Source organism: Staurois parvus, unplaced genomic scaffold, assembly GCF_062004578.1.
Source record: "Staurois parvus isolate SC_StPar_1 unplaced genomic scaffold, SC_StPar_1.0 ptg002511l, whole genome shotgun sequence".
Taxonomy (NCBI): Eukaryota; Metazoa; Chordata; class Amphibia; order Anura; family Ranidae; genus Staurois; species Staurois parvus.
The window spans coordinates 31,464-42,493 of NW_028320307.1; positions in this window are offsets into that span (position 1 = coordinate 31,464).

The window sequence follows — 11,030 nt, forward strand, 5'->3', positions numbered from 1 at the left end:
TGGATCCGCCGGGTGGGCGTGGTGGAATGCGGAAGGAGAGGCGACCTGAAGGAAGGGCGGTGGGAGGGAAGGAACCTGGTTACAAATGTCCCCGCCCTCGTCCGGCCCCCGTCACCATGGTGACCAGGCAGTGTGTACACTGAGGTGGAGGGGAGACCCAGGGATGGCGGTGAGGGGGCGGGGCGGTGGGAGGGATAGCGCCTGTCTCCCAGTGGTTCCTCTCTCATCGGAACTCCTCCCAACAGCAGCGGCAACCCCGCCTCCTGAGCTCCGCCCAGCCGGACGTCACATGCTGGCGCCCAGCAGATATATAAAGGGAGAGGAGAAATCTACAGACCCCGGAGAGGAAGTGTGGGGGAGGCGGGGCACACATCATGATCTCTGCACCGGGCATCTGATTGTTGACCTCTGAACTGCGTTACCTTCTCATGTGCTGTGCATAACCTGCTCCTGACCTCTGCGTTACCTGTTTGTGACCTCTGACCTCTACATTACCTGCTCGTGACTTTTAAGCTGTGCGTTACCTGCTTGTGACCTCTGACCTCTACGTTACCTGGTCGTGACCTCTGACCTCTGTTACCTGCTTGTGACCTCTGAACTCTGTTACCTGCTTGTGAGCTGTGCATTACCTACTTCTGACCTCTGCGTTACCTGCTCGTGACTTCTAAGCTGTGCATTACCTACTCCTGACCTCTGAACTTGGCATCACTTACTCCTGAACTCTGTGTCAATAACTCCTGATCTCTGAATTACTCCTGACGCCTAAACTCTGCGTTACTTCTTATTTCAGGCACTTATCTAGCACTTTTACACACACATATATATATTGTACATTCCCATCAGTCCCCGCCCCCGAGGAGCGTACAATCTAAGGTCCCTAACTCACATTCATACATACTAGGGACAATTTAGACAGGAACCAATTCACCTACCAGCATGTCTTTGGCGTGTGGGAGGAAACCGGAGAACTCAGAGGAAACCCACGCAGGCACAGGGAGAACATGCAAACTCCAGGCAGGAGGTGCCATGGCTGGGATTCGAACCAACGACCCCGAGTACTGCCATGTGGAAGTGCTCACCATTTAGCCACTGTGCTGCCCCAACTTCTGACCTCTGAATTCTGCATTACTTACTTTAGTCCTGCCCCCTGAACTTTATATTACTTATACCTGACCCTTTAACTGCATTACCTACTCCTGACCCCTGCGTTAGTTACTCATAAACCCTGAACTGAGTTACGTCCTCCTGACCTCTGAACTCTACGTTACTCCTGACCTCTGAACTCTGCATTACTCCTGACCTATGAACTCTGCATTAGGCACTGCTGATCCCTGAACTGTGTTAAATGTGACCTTTTATCTCTGTGTTAGTTTCTCCTGACCTCTGATCTCTGTGTTACTCCTGACCTCTCATTTCTGCATAAGTTACTCAACCTCTGACCTCTGCGTTTGTTATTCCTAGCCTTTGAACTTTGCGTTAGATACTCCTGGTCTCTAAACTGCATTACTTTCTCCTCACCTCTGATTTCTGTACTACTTACTTCTTACCTCTGAACTGTGACCTACTTACTTCTGAACTCTGCGCTACGTGCTCCTGACCTCTTTGTTCTGCTTTACTTACTCCTGACCTCGGAACTCTGCACTAGTTACTGCTGTTTTTTGATTTCTGTACTACTTACTACTGAATTCTGCATTAGTTATTCCTGAACTCTGCACTAATTACTCTTGACCCCTGAACTCTGCATTATTAGCTACTGACCTATGCACTCTGCATACTCCTGATCCCTGCGCATTATATACTACTGAACTCTGCACTACCCTTGCATCATCCTTACATGCTGAACTCAGTCCAGACATCCAAGTCAAAACTCAGACCAGTCAGTCAGGCCAGAACTCAAATCCATCGGCCAAGCCAGTACAGAGCTTAAACCAGCCAATCATGCTAAACCCATCAGCCAGGCCAGAACTCAGACCAGTCAACCAGGCCAGAGCTTAAATCAATCAGGCTAGACCGTAAACCAGCCAGCCAAGAACTCAAACCAGCCAACCAGGCTAGAACTCAGACAAGTCAACCATGTCAGAACTCAAACCAACCAACTAGGCTAGACCTTAAATCTATCAGCCAGGCCAGAACTCAGACCAGTCAACCATGCCAGAGCTTAAACCCATCAGCCAGCCAAGAATTCAAACCAGACAGCCAGGCCAGGGATCAGACCAACCAACCAACTAGGCTAGACCTTAAACTCAGCCAGAACTGAAAACCCATCAACCAGGCCAGAACTCAAACTAGCCAGTCAAGAACTCAGACCAGTCAACCAGGCTCGACCTTAAATCTAACAGCTAGGCCAGAATTCAAACCAGCCACCCAGGCCAGAACGCAGACCAGTCAACCATGCCAGAGCTTAAACCCATCAGCCAGGCCTGAATTTAAACCAGCCAGCCAGTTCAGGACTCAAGCCAGCCAAGAACTCAAACAAGTCAACCACGCCAGGGCTCAAACCAACCAACCAGGCTAGACCTTAAACTCATCAGCCAGTCCAGAACTCAAACCAGCCAACCAGGCCAGAACTAAAAAAACCATCACACAGGCCAGAACTCAAACCAGACAATCATGCTAAAGTTCAAACCAGCCAACTGGGCCAGAACTAAAAACCCATCTACCAGGCCAGACCTCAAACCAGCCAAACAGACCAGAATTCAAAACAACCATCCAACCGGGCCAGACCTTAGAGTGTTGCTAAATCCACAACAGTACAATCAGTCTGTAGATACAGTGACCCATATTTGTTATACTTGCTGTGGAACCTAAGGGGTTAACCCTCTGCATTGTGTAAAAAGGCTGTTTGATCCTGTCTTCTCTGCCCCTCCTCTTGTTGAAATTACCACCTGATACAGACTGAACCTGTGGTCACATGCACATGCTCAGTTGGTGTGTATTGCTAGAGAGGTTTTTTTTTTGGGAGAGTGCATGTGATCAGCACAGGGCCAATCAGCACTGTCCAGTCAGGGGTCCTGCATCCTCTTAGAGCAGAAAGAAAACAAGCTTTAGCTAGTGGTGGGCTGGACACTGATAGAAGTCACAAGGCTGCTATATACTGCTGCTGAGAAAAGGGATTTAGCAGTTTATATTTACTAAAATAATTGCATTTCCATGATGTGTGCACTGTGGGAGAGCGGATATAGTGAATGCTGGGTCTGGGGAGAGGGGATATAGTGAATGCGGGGTCCGGGGAGAGTGGATATAATGAATGCGGGGTCCGGGGAGAGCGGATATAATGAATGCGGGGTCCGGGGAGAGCGGATATAGTGAATGCGGGGTCCGGGGAGAGCGGATATAGCGAATGCGGGGTCCGGGGAGAGCGGATATAGCGAATGCGGGGTCCGGGGAGAGCGGATATAGTGAACGCGGGGTCCGGGGAGAGCGGATATAGTGAACGCGGGGTCCGGGGAGAGCGGATATAGTGAACGCGGGGTCCGGGGAGAGCGGATATAGCGAATGCGGGGTCCGGGGAGAGCGGATATAGCGAATGCGGGGTCCGGGGAGAGCGGATATAGCGAATGCGGGGTCCGGGGAAAGCGGATATAGCGAATGCGGGGTCCGGGGAGAGCGGATATAGCGAATGCGGGGTCCGGGGAGAGCGGATATAGCGAATGCGGGGTCCGGGCAGAGCGGATATAGCGAATGCGGGGTCCGGGCAGAGCGGATATAGCGAATGCGGGGTCCGGGCAGAGCGGATATAGCGAATGCGGGGTCCGGGGAGAGCGGATATAGTGAATGCGGGGTCCGGGGAGAGCGGATATAGTGAATGCGGGGTCCGGGGAGACCGGATATAGTGAATGCGGGGTCCGGGGAGAGCGGATATAGTGAATGCGGGGTCCGGGGAGAGCGGATATAGTGAATGCGGGGTCAGGGGAGAGCGGATATAGTGAATGGGGGGTCCGGGGAGAGCGGATATAGTGAATGCGGGGTCCGGGGAGAGCGGATATAGTGAATGAGGGGTCCGGGGAGAGCGGATATAGTGAATGAGGGGTCCGGGGAGAGCGGATATAGTGAATGCGGGGTCCGGGGAGAGCGGATATAGTGAATGCGGGGTCCGGGGAGAGCGGATATAGGGAATGAGGGGTCCGGGGAGAGCGGATATAGCGAATGCGGGGTCCGGGGAGAGCGGATATAGCGAATGCGGGGTCCGGGGAGAGCGGATATAGCGAATGCGGGGTCCGGGGAGAGCGGATATAGCGAATGCGGGGTCCGGGGAAAGCGGATATAGTGAATGAGGGGTCCGGGGAGAGCGGATATAGTGAATGAGGGGTCCGGGGAGAGCGGATATAGTGAATGCAGGGTCCGGGGAGAGCGGATATAGTGAATGAGGGGTCCGGGGAGAGCGGATATAGTGAATGCGGGGTCCGGGGAGAGCGGATATAGTGAATGCGGGGTCCGGGGAGAGCGGATATAGCGAATGCGGGGTCCGGGCAGAGCGGATATAGTGAATGCGGGGTCCGGGCAGAGCGGATATAGTGAATGCGGGGTCCGGGGAGAGCGGATATAGTGAATGCAGAGTCCGGGGAGAGCGGATATAGTGAATGCGGGGTCCGGGGAGACCGGATATAGTGAATGCGGGGTCCGGGGAGAGCGGATATAGTGAATGCGGGGTCCGGGGAGAGCGGATATAGTGAATGCAGAGTCCGGGGAGAGCGGATATAGTGAATGCGGGGTCCGGGGAGAGCGGATATAGTGAATGAGGGGTCCGGGGAGAGCGGATATAGCGAATGCGGGGTCCGGGGAGAGCGGATATAGCGAATGCGGGGTCCGGGGAGAGCGGATATAGTGAACGCGGGGTCCGGGGAGAGCGGATATAGTGAATGCGGGGTCCGGGGAGAGCGGATATAGTGAATGAGGGGTCCGGGGAGAGCGGATATAGCGAATGCGGGGTCCGGGGAGAGCGGATATAGCGAATGCGGGGTCCGGGGAGAGCGGATATAGCGAATGCGGGGTCCGGGGAGAGCGGATATAGCGAATGCGGGGTCCGGGGAGAGCGGATATAGCGAATGCGGGGTCCGGGCAGAGCGGATATAGCGAATGCGGGGTCCGGGCAGAGCGGATATAGCGAATGCGGGGTCCGGGGAGAGCGGATATAGTGAATGAGGGGTCCGGGGAGAGCGAATATAGTGAATGAGGGGTCCGGGGAGAGCGGATATAGTGAATGCGGGGTCCGGGGAGAGCGGATATAGTGAATGCAGGGTCCGGGGAGAGCGGATATAGTGAATGAGGGGTCCGGGGAGAGCGGATATAGTGAATGCGGGGTCCGGGGAGAGCGGATATAGTGAATGCGGGGTCCGGGGAGAGCGGATATAGTGAATGCGGGGTCCGGGGAGAGCGGATGTAGTGAATGCAGGGACCGGGGAGAGCAGATATAGTGAATGCGGGGTCCGGGGAGAGCGGATATAGTGAATGCGGGGTCCGGGGAGAGCGGATATAGTGAATGCGGGGTCCGGGGAGAGCGGATATAGTGAATGCGGGGTCCGGAGAGAAGGGACGTAGTGAATGCGGGGTCCGGGGAGAGCGGACGTAGTGAATGCGGGCTCCGGGGAGAGCGGATATAGTGAATGCGGGGTCCGGGGAGAGCGGACGTAGTGAATGCGGGCTCCGGGGAGAGCGAATGTTAGGGCGAACAATGCAATAATTTACCAACATTTTGGGTAAAATATAAAAGACGAGGTTGCGCCAAGTAAATAGATACCCAACATGTCCAACCTTAAATTTGTGTGCGTCTATGTAATGGTGACAAACGTCAGTACTCTATGTTTTCTATAGGAGACTCTTTAACCACTTGCCTACCAGGCACTTATACCCCCTTCCTTACCAGGCCAATTTTCAGCTTTCAGCGCTGCCGCACTTTGATTGACAATTGCGCAGTCATGCAACATTGTACCCATATGAAATTTTGATCATTTTTTTCTCACAAATAGAGCTTTCTTTTGGTGGTATTTAATCGCCACTGGGCGCTTTACTTTTTGCGCTATAAATTAAAAAAAGTGCAAAAAATTTGAAAAAAAAAAAAAAGTTTATTTGTTTCTTTTATAAAATTTTTCAAACAGGTATTTTTTCTCCTTCACTGATTTGCGTTGATGAGGCGGCACTGATGGGCACTGATAGGCGGCACTGATGGGCACTGATAGGCAGCACTAAAGGGCACTGATAGGCAGTACTAATGAGGTGGCACGGATAGGCGGCACTGATAGACAGCACTAATTAGGGGTCACGGATAGGCGGCACTGATATGCAGCACTGATAGGCGGCACTGATAGGTGACACTGATGATGGGTACTGATAGACGGCACTGACTGACATCACTTCTGGGCACTGACTGGCGGCACTGACTGGCACAACCCCTGGGCACTGACTGGTGGCACTGACTGGCAGCACTGGTGGGTGGCACTGGTGGGTGGCACTGGTGGACAGCACTGGTGGGTGGGCACAGGTGGGTGGCACTGGTGGGCACAGGTGGGTGGCGCTGGTGGGCACAGGTGGGTGGGCACAGGTGGGTGGCACTGCTGGGCACATGTAGGTGGCACTGCTGGGCACATGTAGGTGGCACTGCAGAGTGGCACAGGTGGGGGCACTGCTGGGCACAGGTGGGGGCACTGCTGGGAATGGGTGGGCGGGGCTAGTGGGCGCACAGCTGATCGGAACTTGCGGGGGTCACTGCTGGGCACCGATCATCAGGGCACTGATCATCAGTGCCCTGATGATCGGTGCCGATCCCCGCTCTGACAACTGCCGGTTCTCGGCAGTACTTTCCTCACGATCTGACAGCGTGAGGAAAGTGCAGCCGAGAACCGGCACTTGCATTTTCCTGTGATCAGCGTGTCATTGGACACCGCTGATCACGTGGTAAAAGGCCGGTGGGATCGGCCTTTCACCACATCTCGTGATCAGCTGTGTCCGTAGGACACAGCGATCACGGAGATCGCCGGGTGCGCGCCCCCTGGGGCGCGCAGGAGAGCGTGTTCTGGGAGGACGTCATATGACGTCCACTCAGAACTGGCCGGCCGCGGTGAAGCCGTCATTCGGCTATGCGCGGTCGGCAAGTGGTTAAAAGCTCTTCACCCAGGCCAGAACTCAGACCAGTCAACCATGCCAGGGATCAAACCAACCAGGCTAGACCTTAAAACCATCAGCCAAGCCACTACTCAAAGCCGTCAGCCAGAGCTCACACCAGTCAGCCAGGATAGAAATCAAACCAGCCAACCAGGTCAGAGCTCACACCAGCCAATCAGGCAGAACTAAAAACCCATCACCCTGTCCAGAACTGAAACCAGCCAACCAGTCCAGAACTAAAAACCCATCACTCAGGCCAGAATTCAAACCAGCTACCCAGTCCAGAACTCAAATCAGTCCACCATGCCAGGGCTCAAACCAGCCATCCAACCAGGCTAGACATTAAACTCATCAGCCAGGCCAGAATTCGGACCAGTCAACCATGCCAGGGCTCAAACCAACCAACCAGGCTAGACCTTAAACTCACCAGCCAGTCCAGAACTCAAACCAGCCAACCAGGCCAGAACTAAAAACCCAGCACACAGGCCAGAACTCAGACCAGTCAACCATGCCAGGGCTCAAATCAACCAGTCTGGACCTTAAAACCATCAGCCAAGCCACAACTCAAACCAGCCAAGAACTCAAACCCATCAGCCAGGGGAGAGCTCACACCAGTCAGCCAGGACAGAACTCAAACCAGCCAACCAGGTCACAGCTCACAGCAGCCAACCAGGCAGAACTAAAAACCCATCACCCAGTCCAGAACTCAAACCAGCCAACCAGTCCAGAACTAAAAACCCATCACCCAGGCCAGAATTCAAACCAGCTACCCAGTCCAGAACTCAGTCCACCATGCCAGGGCTCAAACCAACAATCCAACCAGGCTAGACGTTAAACTCATCAGCCAGGCCAGAACTCAAACCAGCCAGCCAGGCCAGAACTCGGACCAGTCATCCATGCCAGGGCTCAAACCAACCAACCAGGCTAGACCTTAAACTCATCAGCCAGGCCAGAATTTAAACCAATCAAGAACTCAAACCAGCCAACCAGGCCAGAACTCAGGCCAGAATTCGGACCAGTCAACCATGCCAGGGCTCAAACCAACCAACCAGGCTAGACCTAAAACCCATCAGCCAGGACAGAACTCAAGCCAACCAAGAACTCAAATCCATCAGTCAGGTCACAGCTCACACCAGCCAACCAGGCCAGAACACAGACCAACCAGCCAGGCCAGAACTTAGCCCATGTTGTCCAGGTAGATCTCTAGCTCTCAAAAGTTGTGACCAGTCTGTAGCACAGACAACACTGCGCCAACACTGGACTGAGCTCCTCTTTTATACTCCTTACCGTTCCTATCAGGGGCGGACTGACCATATGGAAACTCGGGCACTGCCCGAGGGCCCGGGGTCAGTAGGGGGCCCCCATGAGATGCCCCTGGTACTTTTTTCATAGGCTTTTTTGAGTTTGGGCGAGGACACAGGGGCCCCATGATCCCCTATTGCCCGGGGGCCCCATGAGTTGTCCGTCCGCCCCTGGTTCCTATATTAGTGGATAATACAACATACAGCAAGTCATTTCCCACAATACTTCATTCACACACAGAGACCACCACACTGCCCACCACAGACGAGTTCCTGAAATCTTCAGTGTCCACGAGTGTAGAGGGGGGCTTTCTAGAGATAACCGTTTTCCATGCAGGTAAAACAACATACTGCTACGTGTGCTTGCAGTATAGAGCAAAATATTAACTGCTGGAAGGGAATTCCCGAGTCCCACGATTCCGTGTGCGTAGGGAGGTGGCGTGTTCTGCAGATATCACATACAGTAAAAGGATTATTTGTCCAGACGTGACCCAAATTTACTCCCAAACCTCCCTATTCCCCCGTGTCCTTCCCTGTCCCCGTGTCCTCAGCAGTAGCTTTGAAGGTGGTACCTGGACCTCTCTGGGCTGGAAGATCGCAGGGTTAGCCTGGGAGATGACCTTCAGGCACTGGGCTCTGCTTGTGATGGCTCCCTGAGCTGTGTACTGTTAGTTATTCTGGCCAAACATGGCTCAGATTTTGTCCGATTCCAACCTAATCTGCCAAACGTCGAGCTGTGAGTGGCCCTTTCTATGCCAACTGGCTAGACCAGGGGTCTACAAAACTGCTAATCAAAGGGCCACTTTACTGTCCTTCAGACTTTAGAGGGGCCAGACTGTGGCCATTGGGAGTAGAAAAGGTTCTGACATCAGTGGGAAGAACAATGCCCAATTTTAGTGTCAGTGGGAGGAATTGTGCCCCATCATTGGTGTCATTTGGCCCCATCTCTGGTGTCATTGGGAAGAATTGTGCCCCATTGCTGGTGTCATTAGGAGGGATTGTGTCCTATTGTTGGTGTCATTAGGAGGAATTGTGCCTCATTGCTGGTGTCATTGTGAGGTATTGTGCCCCATTGTTGGTATCATTGGGAGGAATTGTGTCCCATTATTGGTGTCATTGGGAGAAACTGTGCCCCATCGTTGGTGTCATTAGGCCCAGTTGGTGTCATTGGGAGGAATTGTGCCCCATTGCTGGTGTCATTGTGAGGAACTGTGCCCCATTGCTGGTGTCATTGTGAGGTATTGTGCCCCAATGTTAGTGTCATTGGGAGGAATTGTGCCCCATTGCTGGTGTCATTGTGAGGAACTGTGCCCCATTGTTGGTGTCATTGGGAGAAACTGTGCCCCATCGCTGGTGTCATTAGGCCCAGTTGGTGTCATTGGGAGGAATTGTGCCCCATTGCTGGTGTCATTGTGAGGTATTGTGCCTCATTGATGGTGTCATTGGGAGGTATTGTGCCCCATTGTTGGTATCATTGGGAGGAATTGTGTTCCATTATTGGTGTCATTGGGAGAAACTGTGCCCCATCGTTGGTGTCATTAGGCCCAGTTGGTGTCATTGGGAGGAATTGTGCCCCATTGTTGGTGTCATTGGGAGAAACTGTGCCCCATCATTGGTGTCATTAGGCCCAGTTGGTGTCATTGGGAGGAATTGTGCCCCATTGCTGGTGTCATTGTGAGGAACTGTGCCACATTGTTGGTGTCATTGGGAGGAATTGTGCCCCATTGTTGGTGTCATTAGGCCCAGTTGGTGTCATTGGGAAGAATTGTGCTCCATTGCTGGTGTCATTCGGAGAAATTGTGCCTCATCGCTGGCATCATTGTGAGGAATATTGGACCACCACTGGTATCTTTGAAAGGAATTGTGCCCCATTGTTGGTGTCAATTGGAGAAGCTGTCCCCCATTATTGGTATTTTTAGGAGGAATTGTCCCCTGTTGGTGTCAACGGGAGGATTTGCGCCCGATTGATGGTGTCATTGGGAGGATTTGCACCCCATTGATGGTGTCATTGGGAGGAATTGTGTCCCATTGTTGGTGTCATTGGGAGGATTTGCGCCCCATTGATGGTATCATTGGGAGGACTTGTGCCCCATCGCTTGTGTCATTGGGAAGAATTTTCGTCTATTGTTGGTATCATTGGGAGGAATTGTGTCTCATTGCTGGTGTCGTTGGGAGGAATTGTGCTCCTTCTTTGGTGTCAGTGGGAGGAATAGTGCCCCATCATTGGTGTCAGTGGGAGGAATAATGCCCCATTGTTGGTATCAGTGGATGAAATTGTACCCCAAGGGCCAGATTATAAGGAGCAAGCAAAGGGCTGCACCTGGCTTCCAATCCACACTTTGGAGACCACTGGGCTACACAAATGTCGATATGAAAATCTGTAGCAGCCGGGTGGACTGCAGCCAATCGTACGCAGTCACTGTTTGGGTATCCTGATGGACGCAATAGCAGGCAGGGGGGATCCCTCCCTCTATGTTGTCTAGTGTGAACGGGGGGGGGGGAAGCTTAGCCGTAGAACCCATTCCATGGCACAGCCTCTAGAGTGACCCAGTCTCTGAAGACTCCGCCCATGTGTGAGCTGGAGGCGGGGTATGAAATGGGAACCTCGATATTAATAACCACACATCCGAA